This window comes from Castor canadensis, chromosome 10 (genome assembly GCF_047511655.1).
Source record: "Castor canadensis chromosome 10, mCasCan1.hap1v2, whole genome shotgun sequence".
Lineage (NCBI taxonomy): Eukaryota > Metazoa > Chordata > Mammalia > Rodentia > Castoridae > Castor > Castor canadensis.
The window spans coordinates 86,423,930-86,445,750 of NC_133395.1; the positions used below are offsets into that span (position 1 = coordinate 86,423,930).

The window sequence follows — 21,821 nt, forward strand, 5'->3', positions numbered from 1 at the left end:
CTGCCATCCCTGGCCCTGCTAGCAAATGGCAGAGATCCTCTGGCCTCCGAGCCCAGACAAAAATCCTGATGCAGTTGGCCGAGGGGCCGCAAACCAAGGCTTCGCTTGTTCCCGCTCAGGCCCCAGCCATACCCTCTTGTCCTTCGGCTGCTCGTGTGTGGGGTGGGGGAGAGGAGGGTGCGTCCCCGTGCGTGCGTGCGTGGTCTGGGTGTCTCTGCGTGGTGTGTGTGTGTGTGTGTGTGTGTGTGTGTGTGTTAGATGCCGTGCCTGGTGTAGGTGGGGAAGAGCAAGCCCTCACGCACAGAGCCCCATCACACACTGGGGCCGGGCCGAGGGGGTCAATCTGCTCGGCCTGATTGCGTTGGGCATACATTGCAGAAGGTGGGTTTTCCAAGGCGGAGCAGAGGGTCCCGGCACCTGAGGTTGTCCACGGGGAGAATGTCTGTTCCACAGGGGCAAGCGGTCCCTTCCGTCGTGCCCAAGCCCATGTGACCCCGAAGGCCAGGTGGCCCCGGTCCTTGAGCTGACTGAGGAGTGCTTTGAGACCCGGAGGGTGGCACAGGCGACTGGGCGCCAGCGGCGGCCCTCCCTCCCTTTGAGCGGGACGGGGAGCTGCCGCTGGCATCCGGAGCTCTGGCGGCCTGCGCCCTCTGTCCCTGTGACCGCAGGCTCTGCCGTGGGAGGCGGGATCCCACGTAGAGGTCGCACGCTGGCTGCCCTGTCTTGGGTTGAGCGACGGAGCGCGACGTGGAGCAGCACCCGACTGAGGCTCCCTGCTTCTCTGTCCCCTGGCGTCTTGCCCTGGACCCAGTGCACCACCTTGTGGCGAGCCCAGGTGTGGCGCGTCCCGCTGTGGGGCCCGCTGGGGTGCAGGACCCACTTTCTCATGGCTTCCGCACGTCCCTCCCCGCCCGCCTGGAGGGCAGTTGGGGAGCGGTCCCCAACGTGGCCTGGGACCAACCTCGCTGGTTACACGTGTCGCGGGCGCGCGCCCTAGGAGTGTGTGGGGGGGGAGAGGATTCGGGGACGTAGCTGTGAGGATTCGGTGTGCGTGGGTCTGGCGGGTGGCCCGGACGGGGTCGGGGTTGTGGTCACGGTGGGTCGTTGTGGTGGTGGTTGTGGTGGTGCTGGGGGTGGTGGTGGTGGGGGGGGTGGTGGCGAAGTCCCCGAAGACAAAAGGAGCAGCGAGGGAGGGAGGAGCAAAAGCCTACAGCACCCGGTATTCCCAGGCGGTCTCGCATCCAAGTACTAACCAGGCCCGACCCTGCTTAGCTTCCGAGATCAGACGAGATCGGGCGCGTTCAGGGTGGTATGGCCGTAGACGCTAGCCGCCGCCTGCGGGAGCCCCAAGAGCCTGCCGAGGGCCCCGGCGTGCGTCTCCACGCTGCTCTCCTGGCACGGCTGGGAGTCCTGGTGGGGGCTGGCAGCCCGGGGCCAGCGGCCAGAGGCCCCGCGCACCTGCTCGGGCAGCCGGTCTCGCGCAGGTGGCCGCTGGGTGGCTTTCTTCCCGAGGTGTCCTGCTGCCAGGACGAGGGTCAAGTTTTCTCGGGGGAAAATTTCTCAGTGCTCTCGGGCGCTTGTTCTTCTGGGAATGTTCACTGCTGTGGCCAAGGCGGGGGACGCACAGCTCGGGCCAGGGCAAGCAGCCACCCTCCTCCGTCGCCTCCTGGAGCCGTATCCTTGGGTGGGTGAGTGGCTCCCAGCGGAGGTCTCGGGGACCCTTCCGGTCCTCTTCGTCCGGAAAGCGCCACTGCCCCTCCAGCCCATCAGGAAAACGGCAGCCGCGCCCTTCGCCGACCCGCTCCGCCCTCCTCCACACTCAGGGCCTGGGGCTGCGGGGCTGAATCGTGAGGCTTTCCAGCCCAGGACTTCACCTCTGGCCCCTTTCACACCCGGGATCTTGGGAAGAAGAAACAAAAATAAACACAGCAAAAGCCATCTCCTCCGACCCGGGGCCCCTCCACATCCCTTCCGATCCCGGGTTCCTGCCGGCCTCCCCGGGCGTTTCTCCCAGGCAGGCCTTCGCGGCCACTACACGGGGCTGAGCACTCGAGTCCTCGGGCATCACGGGGCCGGCGTCCACGCCAAGCACGCACGACTCCCGGTTCTCGTCTGCTCCTGGGTGCCCTGGGCCTCTTCCCTGTGCCGCTGCTGGGTCTTGTGCCCCTGCTTGGCCTCCTTCAGACCCGGCCCCGTGCTACGCGGCCACGTGCTACAGGATCGTGCCAGCAGAACTGGCCCTGGCTGAGCCCCGTACCCACCCTCCTGCCATCCCTGGCCCTGCTAGCAAATGGCAGAGATCCTCTGGCCTCCGAGCCCAGACAAAAATCCTGATGCAGTTGGCCGAGGGGCCGCAAACCAAGGCTTCGCTTGTTCCCGCTCAGGCCCCAGCCATACCCTCTTGTCCTTCGGCTGCTCGTGTGTGGGGTGGGGGAGAGGAGGGTGCGTCCCCGTGCGTGCGTGCGTGGTCTGGGTGTCTCTGCGTGGTGTGTGTGTGTGTGTGTGTGTGTGTGTGTGTGTGTGTGTGTTAGATGCCGTGCCTGGTGTAGGTGGGGAAGAGCAAGCCCTCACGCACAGAGCCGCATCACACACTGGGGCCGGGCCGAGGGGGTCAATCTGCTCGGCCTGATTGCGTTGGGCATACATTGCAGAAGGTGGGTTTTCCAAGGCGGAGCAGAGGGTCCCGGCACCTGAGGTTGTCCACGGGGAGAATGTCTGTTCCACGGGGGCAAGCGGTCCCTTCCGTCGTGCCCAAGCCCATGTGACCCCGAAGGCCAGGTGGCCCCGGTCCTTGAGCTGACTGAGGAGTGCTTTGAGACCCGGAGGGTGGCACAGGCGACTGGGCGCCAGCGGCGGCCCTCCCTCCCTTTGAGCGGGACGGGAAGCTGCCGCTGGCATCCCGAGCTCTGGCGGCCTGCGCCCTCTGTCCCTGTGACCGCAGGCTCTGCCATGGGAGGCGGGATCCCACGTAGAGGTCGCACGCTGGCTGCCCTGTCTTGGGTTGAGCGACGGAGCGCGACGTGGAGCAGCACCCGACTGAGGCTCCCTGCTTCTCTGTCCCCTGGCGTCTTGCCCAGGACCCAGTGCACCACCTTGTGGCGAGCCCAGGTGTGGCGAGTCCTGCTGTGGGGCCCGCTGGGGTGCAGGACCCACTTTCTCATGGCTTCCGCACGTCCCTCCCCGCCCGCCTGGAGGGCAGTTGGGGAGCGGTCCCCAACGTGGCCTTGGACCAACCTCGCTGGTGACCCGTGTCGCGGGCGTGCGCCCCAGGAGAGTGTAGGGAGGGGAGAGGATTCGGGGACGAAGCTGTGAGGATTCGGTGTGCGTGGTTCTGGCGGGTGGCCCGGACGGGGTCGGGGTCGTGGTCACGGTGGGTCGTTGTGGTTGTGGTGGTGGTTGTGGTGCTGGGGGTGGTGGTGGTGGGGGGGGGTGGTGGCGAAGTCCCCGAAGACAAAAGGAGCAGCGAGGGAGGGAGGAGCAAAAGCCTACAGCCCCCGGTATTCCCAGGCGGTCTCGCATCCAAGTACTAACCAGGCCCGACCCTGCTTAGCTTCCGAGATCAGACGAGATCGGGCGCGTTCAGGGTGGTATGGCCGTAGACGCTAGCCGCCGCCTCCGGGAGCCCCAAGAGCCTGCCGAGGGCCCCGGCGTGCGTCTCCACGCTGCTCTCCTGGCACGGCTGGGAGTCCGGGTGGGGGCTGGCAGCCCGGGGCCAGCGGCCAGAGGCCCCGCGCGCCTGCTCGGGCAGCCGGTCTCGCCCAGGTGGCCGCTGGGTGGCTTTCTTCCCGAGGTGTCCTGCTGCCAGGACGAGGGTCAAGTTTTCTCGGGGGAAAATTTCGCAGTGCTCTCGGGCGCTTGTTCTTCTGGGAATGTCCACTGCTGTGGCCAAGGCGGGGGACGCACAGCTCGGGCCAGGGCAAGCAGCCGCCCTCCTCCGTCGCCTCCTGGAGCCGTATCCTTGGGTGGGTGCGTGGCTCCCAGCGGAGGTCTCGGGGACCCTTCCGGCCCTCTTCGTCCGGAAAGCGCCACTGCCCCTCCAGCCCATCAGGAAAACGGCAGCCGCGCCCTTCGCCGACCCGCTCCGCCCTCCTCCACACACAGGGCCTGGGGCTGCGGGGCTGAATCGTGAGGCTTTCCAGCCCAGGACTTCACCTCTGGCCCCTTTCACACCCGGGATCTTGGGAAGAAGAAACAAAACCAAACACAGCCAAAGCCATCTCCTCCGACCCGGGGCCCCTCCACATCCCTTCCGATCCCGGGTTCCTGCCGGCCTCCCCGGGCGTTTCTCCCAGGCAGGCCTTCGCGGCCACTACACGGGGCTGAGCACTCGAGTCCTCAGGCATCACGGGGCCGGCGTCCACGCCAAGCACGCACGACTCCCGGTTCTCGTCTGCTCCTGGGTGCCCTGGGCCTCTTCCCTGTGCCGCTGCTGGGTCTTGTGCCCCTGCTTGGCCTCCTTCAGACCCGGCCCCGTGCTACGCGGCCACGTGCTACAGGATCGTGCCAGCAGAACTGGCCCTGGCTGAGCCCCGTACCCACCCTCCTGCCATCCCTGGCCCTGCTAGCAAATGGCAGAGATCCTCTGGCCTCCGAGCCCAGACAAAAATCCTGATGCAGTTGGCCGAGGGGCCGCAAACCAAGGCTTCGCTTGTTCCCGCTCAGGCCCCAGCCATACCCTCTTGTCCTTCGGCTGCTCGTGTGTGGGGTGGGGGAGAGGAGGGTGCGTCCCCGTGCGTGCGTGCGTGGTCTGGGTGTCTCTGCGTGGTGTGTGTGTGTGTGTGTGTGTGTGTGTGTGTGTGTGTGTTAGATGCCGTGCCTGGTGTAGGTGGGGAAGAGCAAGCCCTCACGCACAGAGCCGCATCACACACTGGGGCCGGGCCGAGGGGGTCAATCTGCTCGGCCTGATTGCGTTGGGCATACATTGCAGAAGGTGGGTTTTCCAAGGCGGAGCAGAGGGTCCCGGCACCTGAGGTTGTCCACGGGGAGAATGTCTGTTCCACGGGGGCAAGCGGTCCCTTCCGTCGTGCCCAAGCCCATGTGACCCCGAAGGCCAGGTGGCCCCGGTCCTTGAGCTGACTGAGGAGTGCTTTGAGACCCGGAGGGTGGCACAGGCGACTGGGCGCCAGCGGCGGCCCTCCTTCCCTTTGAGCGGGACGGGAAGCTGCCGCTGGCATCCCGAGCTCTGGCGGCCTGCGCCCTCTGTCCCTGTGACCGCAGGCTCTGCCATGGGAGGCGGGATCCCACGTAGAGGTCGCGCGCTGGCTGCCCTGTCTTGGGTTGAGCGACGGAGCGCGACGTGGAGCAGCACCCGACTGAGGCTCCCTGCTTCTCTGTCCCCTGGCGTCTTGCCCTGGACCCAGTGCACCACCTTGTGGCGAGCCCAGGTGTGGCGCGTCCCGCTGTGGGGCCCGCTGGGGTGCAGGACCCACATTCTCATGGCTTCCGCACGTCCCTCCCCGCCCGCCTGGAGGGCAGTTGGGGAGCGGTCCCCAACGTGGCCTGGGACCAACCTCGCTGGTGACCCGTGTCGCGGGCGCGCGCCCCAGGAGAGTGTGGGGAGGGGAGAGGATTCGGGGACGTAGCTGTGAGGATTCGGTGTGCGTGGGTCTGGCGGGTGGCCCGGACGGGGTCGGGGTCGTGGTCACGGTGGGTCGTTGTGGTGGTGGTGGTGGTGGTGGTGCTGGGGGTGGTGGTGGTGGTGGGGGGGGTGGTGGCGAAGTCCCCGAAGACAAAAGGAGCAGCGAGGGAGGGAGGAGCAAAAGCCTACAGCACCCGGTATTCCCAGGCGGTCCCACATCCAAGTACTAACCAGGCCCGACCCTGCTTAGCTTCCGAGATCAGACGAGATCGGGCGCGTTCAGGGTGGTATGGCCGTAGACGCTAGCCGGCGCCTCCGGGAGCCCCAAGAGCCTGCCGAGGGCCCCGGCGTGCGTCTCCACGCTGCTCTCCTGGCACGGCTGGGAGTCCGGGTGGGGGCTGGCAGCCCGGGGCCAGCGGCCAGAGGCCCCGCGCACCTGCTCGGGCAGCCGGTCTCGCCCAGGTGGCCGCTGGGTGGCTTTCTTCCCGAGGTGTCCTGCTGCCAGGACGAGGGTCAAGTTTTCTCGGGGGAAAATTTCGCAGTGCTCTCGGGCGCTTGTTCTTCTGGGAATGTCCACTGCTGTGGCCAAGGCGGGGGACGCACAGCTCGGGCCAGGGCAAGCAGCCGCCCTCCTCCGTCGCTACAGGATCGTGCCAGCAGAACTGGCCCTGGCTGAGCCCCGTACCCACCCTCCTGCCATCCCTGGCCCTGCTAGCAAATGGCAGAGATCCTCTGGCCTCCGAGCCCAGACAAAAATCCTGATGCAGTTGGCCGAGGGGCCGCAAACCAAGGCTTCGCTTGTTCCCGCTCAGGCCCCAGCCATACCCTCTTGTCCTTCGGCTGCTCGTGTGTGGGGTGGGGGAGAGGAGGGTGCGTCCCCGTGCGTGCGTGCGTGGTCTGGGTGTCTCTGCGTGGTGTGTGTGTGTGTGTGTGTGTGTGTGTTAGATGCCGTGCCTGGTGTAGGTGGGGAAGAGCAAGCCCTCACGCACAGAGCCCCATCACACACTGGGGCCGGGCCGAGGGGGTCAATCTGCTCGGCCTGATTGCGTTGGGCATACATTGCAGAAGGTGGGTTTTCCAAGGCGGAGCAGAGGGTCCCGGCACCTGAGGTTGTCCACGGGGAGAATGTCTGTTCCACGGGGGCAAGCGGTCCCTTCCGTCGTGCCCAAGCCCATGTGACCCCGAAGGCCAGGTGGCCCCGGTCCTTGAGCTGACTGAGGAGTGCTTTGAGACCCGGAGGGTGGCACAGGCGACTGGGCGCCAGCGGCGGCCCTCCCTCCCTTTGAGCGGGACGGGGAGCTGCCGCTGGCATCCGGAGCTCTGGCGGCCTGCGCCCTCTGTCCCTGTGACCGCAGGCTCTGCCGTGGGAGGCGGGATCCCACGTAGAGGTCGCGCGCTGGCTGCCCTGTCTTGGGTTGAGCGACGGAGCGCGACGTGGAGCAGCACCCGACTGAGGCTCCCTGCTTCTCTGTCCCCTGGCGTCTTGCCCTGGATCCAGTGCACCACCTTGTGGCGAGCCCAGGTGTGGCGCGTCCCGCTGTGGGGCCCGCTGGGGTGCAGGACCCACTTTCTCATGGCTTCCGCACGTCCCTCCCCGCCCGCCTGGAGGGCAGTTGGGGAGCGGTCCCCAACGTGGCCTGGGACCAACCTCGCTGGTGACCCGTGTCGTGGGCGCACGCCCCAGGAGAGTGTGGGGAGGGGAGAGGATTCGGGGACGTAGCTGTGAGGATTCGGTGTGCGTGAGTCTGGCGGGTGGCCCGGATGGGGTCGGGGTCGTGGTCACGGTGGGTCGTTGTGGTGGTGGTGGTGGTGGTGCTGGGGGTGGTGGTGGTGGTGGGGGGGTGGTGGCGAAGTCCCCGAAGACAAAAGGAGCAGCGAGGGAGGGAGGAGCAAAAGCCTACAGCACCCGGTATTCCCAGGCGGTCTCCCATCCAAGTACTAACCAGGCCCGACCCTGCTTAGCTTCCGAGATCAGACGAGATCGGGCGCGTTCAGGGTGGTATGGCCGTAGACGTTAGCCGCCGCCTCCGGGAGCCCCAAGAGCCTGCCGAGGGCCCCGGCGTGCGTCTCCACGCTGCTCTCCTGGCACGGCTGGGAGTCCGGGTGGGGGCTGGCAGCCCGGGGCCAGCGGCCAGAGGCCCCGCGCGCCTGCTCGGGCAGCCGGTCTCGCCCAGGTGGCCGCTGGGTGGCTTTCTTCCCGAGGTGTCCTGCTGCCTGGACGAGGGTCAAGTTTTCTCGGGGGAAAATTTCTCAGTGCTCTCGGGCGCTTGTTCTTCTGGGAATGTCCACTGCTGTGGCCAAGGCGGGGGACGCACAGCTCGGGCCAGGGCAAGCAGCCGCCCTCCTCCGTCGCCTCCTGGAGCCGTATCCTTGGGTGGGTGCGTGGCTCCCAGCGGAGGTCTCGGGGACCCTTCCGGCCCTCTTCGTCCGGAAAGCGCCACTGCCCCTCCAGCCCATCAGGAAAACGGCAGCCGCGCCCTTCGCCGACCCGCTCCGCCCTCCTCCACACTCAGGGCCTGGGGCTGCGGGGCTGAATCGTGAGGCTTTCCAGCCCAGGACTTCACCTCTGGCCCCTTTCACACCCGGGATCTTGGGAAGAAGAAACAAAACCAAACACAGCCAAAGCCATCTCCTCCGACCCGGGGCCCCTCCACATCCCTTCCGATCCCGGGTTCCTGCCGGCCTCCTGGGGCGTTTCTCCAAGGCAGGCCTTCGCGGCCACTACACGGGGCTGAGCACTCGAGTCCTCGGGCGTCACGGGGCCCGCGGCCACGCCAAGCACGCACGACTCCCGGGTCTCGTCTGCTCCTGGGTGCCCTGGGCCTCTTCCCTGTGCCGCTGCTGGGTCTTGTGCCCCTGCTTGGCCTCCTTCAGACCCGGCCCCGTGCTACGCGGCCACGTGCTACAGGATCGTGCCAGCAGAACTGGCCCTGGCTGAGCCCCGTACCCACCCTCCTGCCATCCCTGGCCCTGCTAGCAAATGGCAGAGATCCTCTGGCCTCCGAGCCCAGACAAAAATCCTGATGCAGTTGGCCGAGGGGCCGCAAACCAAGGCTTCGCTTGTTCCCGCTCAGGCCCCAGCCATACCCTCTTGTCCTTCGGCTGCTCGTGTGTGGGGTGGGGGAGAGGAGGGTGCGTCCCCGTGCGTGCATGCGTGGTCTGGGTGTCTCTGTGTGGTGTGTGTGTGTGTGTGTGTGTGTGTGTGTGTGTGTGTGTGTTAGATGCCATGCCTGGTGTAGGTGGGGAAGAGCAAGCCCTCACGCACAGAGCCCCATCACACACTGGGGCCGGGCCGAGGGGGTCAATCTGCTCGGCCTGATTGCGTTGGGCATACATTGCAGAAGGTGGGTTTTCCAAGGCGGAGCAGAGGGTCCCGGCACCTGAGGTTGTCCACGGGGAGAATGTCTGTTCCACGGGGGCAAGCGGTCCCTTCCGTCGTGCCCAAGCCCATGTGACCCCGAAGGCCAGGTGGCCCCGGTCCTTGAGCTGACTGAGGAGTGCTTTGAGACCCGGAGGGTGGCACAGGCGACTGGGCGCCAGCGGCGGCCCTCCCTCCCTTTGAGCGGGACGGGAAGCTGCCGCTGGCATCCGGAGCTCTGGCGGCCTGCGCCCTCTGTCCCTGTGACCGCAGGCTCTGCCGTGGGAGGCGGGATCCCACGTAGAGGTCGCGCGCTGGCTGCCCTGTCTTGGGTTGAGCGACGGAGCGCGACGTGGAGCAGCACCCGACTGAGGCTCCCTGCTTCTCTGTCCCCTGGCGTCTTGCCCTGGACCCAGTGCACCACCTTGTGGCGAGCCCAGGTGTGGCGCGTCCCGCTGTGGGGCCCGCTGGGGTGCAGTACCCACTTTCTCATGGCTTCCGCACGTCCCTCCCCGCCCGCCTGGAGGGCAGTTGGGGAGCGGTCCCCAACGTGGCCTGGGACCAAACTCGCTGGTGACCCGTGTCGTGGGCGCGTGCCCCAGGAGAGTGTGGGGAGGGGAGAGGATTCGGGGACGTAGCTGTGAGGATTCGGTGTGCGTGGGTCTGGCGGGTGGCCCGGACGGGGTCGGGGTCGTGGTCACGGTGGGTCGTTGTGGTGGTGGTGGTGGTGGTGCTGGGGGTGGTGGTGGTGGGGGGGGTGGTGGCGAAGTCCCCGAAGACAAAAGGAGCAGCGAGGGAGGGAGGAGCAAAAGCCTACAGCACCCGGTATTCCCAGGCGGTCTCCCATCCAAGTACTAACCAGGCCCGACCCTGCTTAGCTTCCGAGATCAGACGAGATCGGGCGCGTTCAGGGTGGTATGGCCGTAGACGCTAGCCGCCGCCTCCGGGAGCCCCAAGAGCCTGCCGAGGGCCCCGGCGTGCGTCTCCACGCTGCTCTCCTGGCACGGCTGGGAGTCCGGGTGGGGGCTGGCAGCCCGGGGCCAGCGGCCAGAGGCCCCGCGCGCCTGCTCGGGCAGCCGGTCTCGCCCAGGTGGCCGCTGGGTGGCTTTCTTCCCGAGGTGTCCTGCTGCCAGGACGAGGGTCAAGTTTTCTCGGGGGAAAATTTCGCAGTGCTCTCGGGCGCTTGTTCTTCTGGGAATGTCCACTGCTGTGGCCAAGGCGGGGGACGCACAGCTCGGGCCAGGGCAAGCAGCCGCCCTCCTCCGTCGCCTCCTGGAGCCGTATCCTTGGGTGGGTGCGTGGCTCCCAGCGGAGGTCTCGGGGACCCTTCCGGCCCTCTTCGTCCGGAAAGCGCCACTGCCCCTCCAGCCCATCAGGAAAACGGCAGCCGCGCCCTTCGCCGACCCGCTCCGCCCTCCTCCACACTCAGGGCCTGGGGCTGCGGGGCTGAATCGTGAGGCTTTCCAGCCCAGGACTTCACCTCTGGCCCCTTTCACACCCGGGATCTTGGGAAGAAGAAACAAAACCAAACACAGCCAAAGCCATCTCCTCCGACCCGGGGCCCCTCCACATCCCTTCCGATCCCGGGTTCCTGCCGGCCTCCCGGGGCATTTCTCCCAGGCAGGCCTTCGCGGCCACTACACGGGGCTGAGCACTCGAGTCCTCGGGCGTCACGGGGCCCGCGGCCACGCCAAGCACGCACGACTCCCGGGTCTCGTCTGCTCCTGGGTGCCCTGGGCCTCTTCCCTGTGCCGCTGCTGGGTCTTGTGCCCCTGCTTGGCCTCCTTCAGACCCGACCCCGTGCTACGCGGCCACGTGCTACAGGATCGTGCCAGCAGAACTGGCCCTGGCTGAGCCCCGTACCCACCCTCCTGCCATCCCTGGCCCTGCTAGCAAATGGCAGAGATCCTCTGGCCTCCGAGCCCAGACAAAAATCCTGATGCAGTTGGCCGAGGGGCCGCAAACCAAGGCTTCGCTTGTTCCCGCTCAGGCCCCAGCCATACCCTCTTGTCCTTCGGCTGCTCGTGTGTGGGGTGGGGGAGAGGAGGGTGCGTCCCCGTGCGTGCGTGCGTGGTCTGGGTGTCTCTGCGTGGTGTGTGTGTGTGTGTGTGCGTGTGTGTGTGTGTGTGTGTGTTAGATGCCGTGCCTGGTGTAGGTGGGGAAGAGCAAGCCCTCACGCACAGAGCCCCATCACACACTGGGGCCGGGCCGAGGGGGTCAATCTGCTCGGCCTGATTGCGTTGGGCATACATTGCAGAAGGTGGGTTTTCCAAGGCGGAGCAGAGGGTCCCGGCACCTGAGGTTGTCCACGGGGAGAATGTCTGTTCCACGGGGGCAAGCGGTCCCTTCCGTCGTGCCCAAGCCCATGTGACCCCGAAGGCCAGGTGGCCCCGGTCCTTGAGCTGACTGAGGAGTGCTTTGAGACCCGGAGGGTGGCACAGGCGACTGGGCGCCAGCGGCGGGCCTCCCTCCCTTTGAGCGGGACGGGGAGCTGCCGCTGGCATCCGGAGCTCTGGCGGCCTGCGCCCTCTGTCCCTGTGACCGCAGGCTCTGCCGTGGGAGGCGGGATCCCACGTAGAGGTCGCGCGCTGGCTGCCCTGTCTTGGGTTGAGCGACGGAGCGCGACGTGGAGCACCACCCGACTGAGGCTCCCTGCTTCTCTGTCCCCTGGCGTCTTGCCCTGGACCCAGTGCACCACCTTGTGGCGAGCCCAGGTGTGGCGCGTCCCGCTGTGGGGCCCGCTGGGGTGCAGGACCCACTTTCTCATGGCTTCCGCACGTCCCTCCCCGCCCGCCTGGAGGGCAGTTGGGGAGCGGTCCCCAACGTGGCCTGGGACCAACCTCGCTGGTGACCCGTGTCGTGGGCGCGCGCCCCAGGAGAGTGTGGGGAGGGGAGAGGATTCGTGGACGTAGCTGTGAGGATTCGGTGTGCGTGGGTCTGGCGGGTGGCCCGGTCGGGGTCGGGGTCGTGGTCACGGTGGGTCGTTGTGGTGGTGGTGGTGGTGGTGCTGGGGGTGGTGGTGGTGGTGGGGGGGTGGTGGCGAAGTCCCCGAAGACAAAAGGAGCAGCGAGGGAGGGAGGAGCAAAAGCCTACAGCACCCGGTATTCCCAGGCGGTCTCCCATCCAAGTACTAACCAGGCCCGACCCTGCTTAGCTTCCGAGATCAGACGAGATCGGGCGCGTTCAGGGTGGTATGGCCGTAGACGTTAGCCGCCGCCTCCGGGAGCCCCAAGAGCCTGCCGAGGGCCCCGGCGTGCGTCTCCACGCTGCTCTCCTGGCACGGCTGGGAGTCCGGGTGGGGGCTGGCAGCCCGGGGCCAGCGGCCAGAGGCCCCGCGCGCCTGCTCGGGCAGCCGGTCTCGCCCAGGTGGCCGCTGGGTGGCTTTCTTCCCGAGGTGTCCTGCTGCCTGGACGAGGGTCAAGTTTTCTCGGGGGAAAATTTCTCAGTGCTCTCGGGCGCTTGTTCTTCTGGGAATGTCCACTGCTGTGGCCAAGGCGGGGGACGCACAGCTCGGGCCAGGGCAAGCAGCCGCCCTCCTCCGTCGCCTCCTGGAGCCGTATCCTTGGGTGGGTGCGTGGCTCCCAGCGGAGGTCTCGGGGACCCTTCCGGCCCTCTTCGTCCGGAAAGCGCCACTGCCCCTCCAGCCCATCAGGAAAACGGCAGCCGCGCCCTTCGCCGACCCGCTCCGCCCTCCTCCACACTCAGGGCCTGGGGCTGCGGGGCTGAATCGTGAGGCTTTCCAGCCCAGGACTTCACCTCTGGCCCCTTTCACACCCGGGATCTTGGGAAGAAGAAACAAAACCAAACACAGCCAAAGCCATCTCCTCCGACCCGGGGCCCCTCCACATCCCTTCCGATCCCGGGTTCCTGCCGGCCTCCCGGGGCGTTTCTCCCAGGCAGGCCTTCGCGGCCACTACACGGGGCTGAGCACTCGAGTCCTCGGGCGTCACGGGGCCCGCGGCCACGCCAAGCACGCACGACTCCCGGGTCTCGTCTGCTCCTGGGTGCCCTGGGCCTCTTCCCTGTGCCGCTGCTGGGTCTTGTGCCCCTGCTTGGCCTCCTTCAGACCCGGCCCCGTGCTACGCGGCCACGTGCTACAGGATCGTGCCAGCAGAACTGGCCCTGGCTGAGCCCCGTACCCACCCTCCTGCCATCCCTGGCCCTGCTAGCAAATGGCAGAGATCCTCTGGCCTCCGAGCCCAGACAAAAATCCTGATGCAGTTGGCCGAGGGGCCGCAAACCAAGGCTTCGCTTGTTCCCGCTCAGGCCCCAGCCATACCCTCTTGTCCTTCGGCTGCTCGTGTGTGGTGTGGGGGAGAGGAGGGTGCGTCCCCGTGCGTGCGTGCGTGGTCTGGGTGTCTCTGCGTGGTGTGTGTGTGTGTGTGTGTGTGTGTTAGATGCCGTGCCTGGTGTAGGTGGGGAAGAGCAAGCCCTCACGCACAGAGCCCCATCACACACTGGGGCCGGGCCGAGGGGGTCAATCTGCTCGGCCTGATTGCGTTGGGCATACATTGCAGAAGGTGGGTTTTCCAAGGCGGAGCAGAGGGTCCCGGCACCTGAGGTTGTCCACGGGGAGAATGTCTGTTCCACGGGGGCAAGCGTTCCCTTCCGTCGTGCCCAAGCCCATGTGACCCCGAAGGCCAGGTGGCTCCGGTCCTTGAGCTGACTGAGGAGTGCTTTGAGACCCGGAGGGTGGCACAGGCGACTGGGCGCCAGCGGCGGCCCTCCCTCCCTTTGAGCGGGACGGGGAGCTGCCGCTGGCATCCGGAGCTCTGGCGGCCTGCGCCCTCTGTCCCTGTGACCGCAGGCTCTGCCGTGGGAGGCGGGATCCCACGTAGAGGTCGCGCGCTGGCTGCCCTGTCTTGGGTTGAGCGACGGAGCGCGACGTGGAGCAGCACCCGACTGAGGCTCCCTGCTTCTCGGTCCCCTGGCGTCTTGCCCTGGACCCAGTGCACCACCTTGTGGCGAGCCCAGGTGTGGCGCTTCCCGCTGTGGGGACCGCTGGGGTGCAGGACCCACTTTCTCATGGCTTCCGCACGTCCCTCCCCGCCCGCCTGGAGGGAAGTTGGGGAGCGGTCCCCAACGTGGCCTGGGACCAACCTCGCTGGTGACCCGTGTCGCGGGCGCGTGCCCCAGGAGAGTGTCGGGAGGGGAGAGGATTCGGGGACGTAGCTGTGAGGATTCGGTGTGCGTGGGTCTGGCGGGTGGCCCGGACGGGGTCGGGGTCGTGGTCACGGTGGGTCGTTGTGGTGGTGGTGGTGGTGGTGCTGGGGTGGTGGTGGTGGTGGGGGGTGGTGGCGAAGTCCCCGAAGACAAAAGGAGCAGCGAGGGAGGGAGGAGCAAAAGCCTACAGCACCCGGTATTCCCAGGCGGTCCCCCATCCAAGTACTAACCAGGCCCGACCCTGCTTAGCTTCCGAGATCAGACGAGATCGGGCGCGTTCAGGGTGGTATGGCCGTAGACGCTAGCCGCCGCCTCCGGGAGCCCCAAGAGCCTGCCGAGGGCCCCGGCGTGCATCTCCACGCTGCTCTCTTTGCACGGCTGGGAGTCCGGGTGGGGGCTGGCAGCCCGGGGCCAGCGGCCAGAGGCCCCGCGCACCTGCTCGGGCAGCCGGTCTCGCCCAGGTGGCCGCTGGGTGGCTTTCTTCCCGAGGTGTCCTGCTGCCAGGACGAGGGTCAAGTTTTCTCGGGGGAAAATTTCTCAGTGCTCTCGGGCGCTTGTTCTTCTGGGAATGTCCACTGCTGTGGCCAAGGCGGGGGACGCACAGCTCGGGCCAGGGCAAGCAGCCGCCCTCCTCCGTCGCCTCCTGGAGCCGTATCCTTGGGTGGGTGCGTGGCTCCCAGCGGAGGTCTCGGGGACCCTTCCGGCCCTCTTCGTCCGGAAAGCGCCACTGCCCCTCCAGCCCATCAGGAAAACGGCAGCCGCGCCCTTCGCCGACCCGCTCCGCCCTCCTCCACACTCAGGGCCTGGGGCTGCGGGGCTGAATCGTGAGGCTTTCCAGCCCAGGACTTCACCTCTGGCCCCTTTCACACCCGGGATCTTGGGAAGAAGAAACAAAACCAAACACAGCCAAAGCCATCTCCTCCGACCCGGGGCCCCTCCACATCCCTTCCGATCCCGGGTTCCTGCCGGCCTCCCGGGGCGTTTCTCCCAGGCAGGCCTTCGCGGCCACTACACGGGGCTGAGCACTCGAGTCCTCGGGCGTCACGGGGCCCGCGGCCACGCCAAGCACGCACGACTCCCGGGTCTCGTCTGCTCCTGGGTGCCCTGGGCCTCTTCCCTGTGCCGCTGCTGGGTCTTGTGCCCCTGCTTGGCCTCCTTCAGACCCGGCCCCGTGCTACGCGGACACGTGCTACAGGATCGTGCCAGCAGAACTGGCCCTGTCTGAGCCCCGTACCAACCCTCCTGCCATCCCTGGCCCTGCTAGCAAATGGCAGAGATCCTCTGGCCTCCGAGCCCAGACAAAAATCCTGATGCAGTTGGCCGAGGGGCCGCAAACCAAGGCTTCGCTTGTTCCCGCTCAGGCCCCAGCCATACCCTCTTGTCCTTCGGCTGCTCGTGTGTGGGGTGGAGGAGAGGAGGGTGCGTCCCCGTGCGTGCGTGCGTGGTCTGGGTGTCTCTGCGTGGTGTGTGTGTGTGTGTGTGTGTGTGTGTGTGTGTGTGTGTGTTAGATGCCGTGCCTGGTGTAGGTGGGGAAGAGCAAGCCCTCACGCACAGAGCCCCATCACACACTGGGGCCGGGCCGAGGGGGTCAATCTGCTCGGCCTGATTGCGTTGGGCATACATTGCAGAAGGTGGGTTTTCCAAGGCGGAGCAGAGGGTCCCGGCACCTGAGGTTGTCCACGGGGAGAATGTCTGTTCCACGGGGGCAAGCGGTCCCTTCCGTCGTGCCCAAGCCCATGTGACCCCGAAGGCCAGGTGGCCCCGGTCGTTGAGCTGACTGAGGAGTGCTTTGAGACCCGGAGGGTGGCACAGGCGACTGGGCGCCAGCAGCGGCCCTCCCTCCCTTTGAGCGGGACGGGGAGCTGCCGCTGGCATCCGGAGCTCTGGCGGCCTGCGCCCTCTGTCCCTGTGACCGCAGGCTCTGCCGTGGGAGGCGGGATCCCACGTAGAGGTCGCGCGCTGGCTGCCCTGTCTTGGGTTGAGCGACAGAGTGCGACGTGGAGCAGCACCCGACTGAGGCTCCCTGCTTCTCTGTCCCCTGGCGTCTTGCCCTGGACCCAGTGCACCACCTTGTGGCGAGCCCAGGTGTGGCGCGTCCCGCTGTGCGGCCCGCTGGGGTGCAGGACCCACTTTCTCATGGCTTCCGCACGTCCCTCCCCGCCCGCCTGGAGGGCAGTTGGGGAGCGGTCCCCAACATGGCCTGGGACCAACCTCGCTGGTGACCCGTGTCGCGGGCGCGCGCCCCAGGAGAGTGTGGGGAGGGGAGAGGATTCGGGGACGTAGCTGTGAGGATTCGGTGTGCGTGGGTCTGGCGGGTGGCCCGGACGGGGTCGGGGTCGTGGTCACGGTGGGTTGTTGTGGTGGTGGTGGTGGTGGTGGTGCTGGGGGTGGTGGTGGTGGGGGGGGGTGGTGGCGAAGTCCCCGAAGACAAAAGGAGCAGCGAGGGAGGGAGGAGCAAAAGCCTACAGCACCCGGTATTCCCAGGCGGTCTCCCATCCAAGTACTAACCAGGCCCGACCCTCCTTAGCTTCCGAGATCAGACGAGATCGGGCGCGTTCAGGGTGGTATGGCCGTAGACGCTAGCCGCCGCCTCCGGGAGCCCCAAGAGCCTGCCGAGGGCCCCGGCGTGCGTCTCCACGCTGCTCTCCTGGCACGGCTGGGAGTCCGGGTGGTGGCTGGCAGCCCGGGGCCAGCGGCCAGAGGCCCCGCGCGCCTGCTCGGGCAGCCGGTCTCGCCCAGGTGGCCGCTGGGTGGCTTTCTTCCCGAGGTGTCCTGCTGCCAGGACGAGGGTCAAGTTTTCTCGGGGGAAAATTTCTCAGTGCTCTCGGGCGCTTGTTCTTCTGGGAATGTTCACTACTGTGGCCAAGGCGGTGGACGCACAGCTCGGGCCAGGGCAAGCAGCCGCCCTCCTCCGTCGCCTCCTGGAGCCGTAACCTTGGGTGGGTGCGTGGCTCCCAGCGGAGGTCTCGGGGACCCTTCCGGTCCTCTTCGTCCGGAAAGCGCCACTGCCCCTCCAGCCCATCAGGAAAACGGCAGCCGCGCCCTTCGCCGACCCGCTCCGCCCTCCTCCACACTCAGGGCCTGGGGCTGCGGGGCTGAATCCTGAGGCTTTCCAGCCCAGGACTTCACCTCTGGCCCCTTTCACACCCGGGATCTTGGGAAGAAGAAACAAAACCAAACACAGCCAAAGCCATCTCCTCCGACCCGGGGCCCCTCCACATCCCTTCCGATCCCGGGTTCCTGCCGGCCTCCCCGGGCGTTTCTCCCAGGCAGGCCTTCGCGGCCACTACACGGGGCTGAGCACTCGAGTCCTCGGGCGTCACGGGGCCCGCGGCCACGCCAAGCACGCACGACTCCCGGGTCTCGTCTGCTCCTGGTTGCCCTGGGCCTCTTCCCTGTGCCGCTGCTGGGTCTTGTGCCCCTGCTTGGCCTCCTTCAGACCCGGCCCCGTGCTACGCGGCCACGTGCTACAGGATCGTGCCAGCAGAACTGGCCCTGGCTGAGCCTCGTAGCCACCCTCCTGCAATCCCTGGCCCTGCTAGCAAATGGCAGAGATCCTCTGGCCTCCGAGCCCAGACAAAAATCCTGATGCAGTTAGCCGAGGGGCCGCAAACCAAGGCTTCGCTTGTTCCCGCTCAGGCCCCAGCCATACCCTCTTGTCCTTCGGCTGCTCGTGTGTGGGGTGGGGGAGAGGAGGGTGCGTCCCCGTGCGTGCGTGCGTGGTCTGGGTGTCTCTGCGTGGTGTGTGTGTGTGTGTGTGCGTGTGTGTGTGTGTGTGTGTGTTAGATGCCGTGCCTGGTGTAGGTGGGGAAGAGCAAGCCCTCACGCACAGAGCCCCATCACACACTGGGGCCGGGCCGAGGGGGTCAATCTGCTCGGCCTGATTGCGTTGGGCATACATTGCAGAAGGTGGGTTTTCCAAGGCGGAGCAGAGGGTCCCGGCACCTGAGGTTGTCCACGGGGAGAATGTCTGTTCCACGGGGGCAAGCGGTCCCTTCCGTCGTGCCCAAGCCCATGTGACCCCGAAGGCCAGGTGGCCCCGGTCCTTGAGCTGACTGAGGAGTGCTTTGAGACCCGGAGGGTGGCACAGGCGACTGGGCGCCAGCGGCGGCCCTCCCTCCCTTTGAGCGGGACGGGGAGCTGCCGCTGGCATCCGGAGCTCTGGTGGCCTGCGCCCTCTGTCCCTGTGACCGCAGGCTCTGCCGTGGGAGGCGGGATCCCACGTAGAGGTCGCGCGCTGGCTGCCCTGTCTTGGGTTGAGCGACGGAGCGCGACGTGGAGCAGCACCCGACTGAGGCTCCCTGATTCTCTGTCCCCTGGCGTCTTGCCCTGGACCCAGTGCACCACCTTGTGGCGAGCCCAGGTGTGGCGCGTCCCGCTGTGGGGCCCGCTGGGGTGCAGGACCCACTTTCTCATGGCTTCCGCACGTCCCTCCCCGCCCGCCTGGAGGGCAGTTGGGGAGCGGTCCCCAACGTGGCCTGGGACCAACCTCGCTGGTGACCCGTGTCGTGGGCGCGCGCCCCAGGAGAGTGTGGGGAGGGGAGAGGATTCGGGGACGTAGCTGTGAGGATTCGGTGTGCGTGGGTCTGGCGGGTGGCCCGGTCGGGGTCGGGGTCGTGGTCACGGTGGGTCGTTGTGGTGGTGGTGGTGGTGGTGCTGGGGGTGGTGGTGGTGGTGGGGGGGTGGTGGCGAAGTCCCCGAAGACAAAAGGAGCAGCGAGGGAGGGAGGAGCAAAAGCCTACAGCACCCGGTATTCCCAGGCGGTCTCCCATCCAAGTACTAACCAGGCCCGACCCTGCTTAGCTTCCGAGATCAGACGAGATCGGGCGCGTTCAGGGTGGTATGGCCGTAGACGTTAGCCGCCGCCTCCGGGAGCCCCAAGAGCCTGCCGAGGGCCCCGGCGTGCGTCTCCACGCTGCTCTCCTGGCACGGCTGGGAGTCCGGGTGGGGGCTGGCAGCCCGGGGCCAGCGGCCAGAGGCCCCGCGCGCCTGCTCGGGCAGCCGGTCTCGCCCAGGTGGCTGCTGGGTGGCTTTCTTCCCGAGGTGTCCTGCTGCCAGGACGAGGGTCAAGTTTTCTCGGGGGAAAATTTCTCAGTGCTCTCGGGCGCTTGTTCTTCTGGGAATGTCCACTGCTGTGGCCAAGGCGGGGGACGCACAGCTCGGGCCAGGGCAAGCAGGCGCCCTCCTCCGTCGCCTCCTGGAGCCGTATCCTTGGATGGGTGCGTGGCTCCCAGCGGAGGTCTCGGGGACCCTTCCGGTCCTCTTCGTCCGGAAAGCGCCACTGCCCCTCCAGCCCATCAGGAAAACGGTAGCCGCGCCCTTCGCCGACCCGCTCCGCCCTCCTCCACACTCAGGGCCTGGGGCTGCGGGGCTGAATCGTGAGGCTTTCCAGCCCAGGACTTCACCTCTGGCCCCTTTCCCACCCGGGATCTTGGGAAGAAGAAACAAAACCAAACACAGCCAAAGCCATCTCCTCCGACCCGGGGCCCCTCCACATCCCTTCCGATCCCGGGTTCCTGCCGGCCTCCCGGGGCGTTTCTCCCAGGCAGGCCTTCGCGGCCACTACACGGGGCTGAGCACTCGAGTCCTCGGGCGTCACGGGGCCCGCGGCCACGCCAAGCACGCACGACTCCCGGGTCTCGTCTGCTCCTGGGTGCCCTGGGCCTCTTCCCTGTGCCGCTGCTGGGTCTTGTGCCCCTGCTTGGCCTCCTTCAGACCCGGCCCCGTGCTACGCGGCCACGTGCTACAGGATCGTGCCAGCAGAACTGGCCCTGGCTGAGCCCCGTACACACCCTCCTGCCATCCCTGGCCCTGCTAGCAAATGGCAGAGATCCTCTGGCCTCCGAGCCCAGACAAAAATCCTGATGCAGTTGGCCGAGGGGCCGCAAACCAAGGCTTCACTTGTTCCCGCTCAGGCCCCAGCCATACCCTCTTGTCCTTCGGCTGCTCGTGTGTGGGGTGGGGGAGAGGAGGGTGCATCCCCGTGCGTGCGTGCGTGGTCTGGGTGTCTCTGCGTGGTGTGTGTGTGTGTGTGTGTGTGTTAGATGCCGTGCCTGGTGTAGGTGGGGAAGAGCAAGCCCTCACGCACAGAGCCCCATCACACACTGGGGCCGGGCGAGGGGGTCAATCTGCTCGGCCTGATTGCGTTGGGCATACATTGCAGAAGGTGGGTTTTCCAAGGCGGAGCAGAGGGTCCCGGCACCTGAGGTTGTCCACCGGGAGAATGTCTGTTCCACGGGGGCAAGCGGTCCCTTCCGTCGTGCCCAAGCCCATGTGACCCCGAAGGCCAGGTGGCCCCGGTCCTTGAGCTGACTGAGGAGTGCTTTGAGACCCGGAGGGTGGCACAGGCGACTGGGCGCCAGCGGCGGCCCTCCCTCCCTTTGAGCGGGACGGGGAGCTGCCGCTGGCATCCGGAGCTCTGGCGGCCTGCGCCCTCTGTCCCTGTGACCGCAGGCTCTGCCGTGGGAGGCGGGATCCCACGTAGAGGTCGCGCGCTGGCTGCCCTGTCTTGGGTTGAGCGACGGAGCGCGACGTGGAGCAGCACCCGACTGAGGCTCCCTGCTTCTCTGTCCCCTGGCGTCTTGCCCTGGACCCAGTGCACCACCTTGTGGCGAGCCCAGGTGTGGCGCGTCCCGCTGTGCTGCCCGCTGGGGTGCAGGACCCACTTTCTCATGGCTTCCGCACGTCCCTCCCCGCCCGCCTGGAGGGCAGTTGGGGAGCGGTCCCCAACGTGGCCTGGGACCAACCTCGCTGGTGACCCGTGTCGCGGGCGCGCGCCCCAGGAGAGTGTGGGGAGGGGAGAGGATTCGGGGACGTAGCTGTGAGGATTCGATGTGCGTGGGTCTGGCGGATGGCCCGGACGGGGTCGGGGTCGTGGTCACGGTGGGTCGTTGTGGTGGTGGTGGTGGTGGTGGTGCTGGGGGTGGTGGTGGTGGTGGGGGGGGTGGTGGCGAAGTCCCCGAAGACAAAAGGAGCAGCGAGGGAGGGAGGAGCAAAAGCCTACAGCACCCGGTACTCCCAGGCGGTCTCCCATCCAAGTACTAACCAGGCCCGACCCTGCTTAGCTTCCGAGATCAGACGAGATCGGGCGCGTTCAGGGTGGTATGGCCGTAGACGCTAGCCGCCGCCTCCGGGAGCCCCAAGAGCCTGCCGAGGGCCCCGGCGTGCGTCTCCACGCTGCTCTCCTGGCACGGCTGGGAGTCCGGGTGGGGGCTGGCAGCCCGGGGCCAGCGGCCAGAGGCCCCGCGTGCCTGCTCGGGCAGCCGGTCTCGCCCAGGTGGCCGCTGGGTGGCTTTCTTCCCGAGGTGTCCTGCTGCCAGGACGAGGGTCAAGTTTTCTCGGGGGAAAATTTCTCAGTGCTCTCGGGCGCTTGTTCTTCTGGGAATGTCCACTGCTGTGGCCAAGGCGGGGGACGCACAGCTCGGGCCAGGGCAAGCAGCCACCCTCCTCCGTCGCCTCCTGGAGCCGTATCCTTGGGTGGGTGCGTGGCTCCCAGCGGAGGTCTCGGGGACCCTTCCGGTCCTCTTCGTCCGGAAAGCGCCACTGCCCCTCCAGCCCATCAGGAAAACGGCAGCCGCGCCCTTCGCCGACCCGCTCCGCCCTCCTCCACACTCAGGGCCTGGGGCTGCGGGGCTGAATCGTGAGGCTTTCCAGCCCAGGACTTCACCTCTGGCCCCTTTCACACCCGGGATCTTGGGAAGAAGAAACAAAACCAAACACAGC

At 67.3% G+C, this 21,821-nt stretch overlaps 10 non-coding genes across 10 annotated transcripts; all 10 read right to left on the reverse strand.

Moving 5' to 3' along the window:
* Positions 1-1,204: 1,204 nt before the first annotated feature.
* Positions 1,205-1,323, reverse strand: LOC141412850 (5S ribosomal RNA). The gene has a single exon (XR_012437692.1). It is a non-coding gene; the product is annotated as a 5S ribosomal RNA (ribosomal RNA).
* Positions 1,324-3,482: 2,159 nt separating this feature from the next.
* On the reverse strand, positions 3,483-3,601 carry LOC141412983 (5S ribosomal RNA). The gene has a single exon (XR_012437825.1). It is a non-coding gene; the product is annotated as a 5S ribosomal RNA (ribosomal RNA).
* A 2,159-nt stretch (positions 3,602-5,760) lies between these two features.
* LOC141412842 (5S ribosomal RNA) lies at positions 5,761-5,879 on the reverse strand. Its single transcript, XR_012437684.1, has one exon. It is a non-coding gene; the product is annotated as a 5S ribosomal RNA (ribosomal RNA).
* A 1,593-nt stretch (positions 5,880-7,472) lies between these two features.
* On the reverse strand, positions 7,473-7,591 carry LOC141413035 (5S ribosomal RNA). The gene has a single exon (XR_012437873.1). It is a non-coding gene; the product is annotated as a 5S ribosomal RNA (ribosomal RNA).
* Positions 7,592-9,746: 2,155 nt separating this feature from the next.
* On the reverse strand, positions 9,747-9,865 carry LOC141413036 (5S ribosomal RNA). The gene has a single exon (XR_012437874.1). It is a non-coding gene; the product is annotated as a 5S ribosomal RNA (ribosomal RNA).
* A 2,157-nt stretch (positions 9,866-12,022) lies between these two features.
* Positions 12,023-12,141, reverse strand: LOC141413044 (5S ribosomal RNA). Its single transcript, XR_012437881.1, has one exon. It is a non-coding gene; the product is annotated as a 5S ribosomal RNA (ribosomal RNA).
* Positions 12,142-14,280: 2,139 nt separating this feature from the next.
* Positions 14,281-14,399, reverse strand: LOC141412348 (5S ribosomal RNA). The gene has a single exon (XR_012437187.1). It is a non-coding gene; the product is annotated as a 5S ribosomal RNA (ribosomal RNA).
* Positions 14,400-16,558: 2,159 nt separating this feature from the next.
* LOC141412757 (5S ribosomal RNA) lies at positions 16,559-16,677 on the reverse strand. Its single transcript, XR_012437599.1, has one exon. It is a non-coding gene; the product is annotated as a 5S ribosomal RNA (ribosomal RNA).
* A 2,157-nt stretch (positions 16,678-18,834) lies between these two features.
* On the reverse strand, positions 18,835-18,953 carry LOC141413055 (5S ribosomal RNA). Its single transcript, XR_012437890.1, has one exon. It is a non-coding gene; the product is annotated as a 5S ribosomal RNA (ribosomal RNA).
* Positions 18,954-21,095: 2,142 nt separating this feature from the next.
* LOC141412458 (5S ribosomal RNA) lies at positions 21,096-21,214 on the reverse strand. Its single transcript, XR_012437298.1, has one exon. It is a non-coding gene; the product is annotated as a 5S ribosomal RNA (ribosomal RNA).
* Between the last annotated feature and the right edge of the window lie 607 nt (positions 21,215-21,821).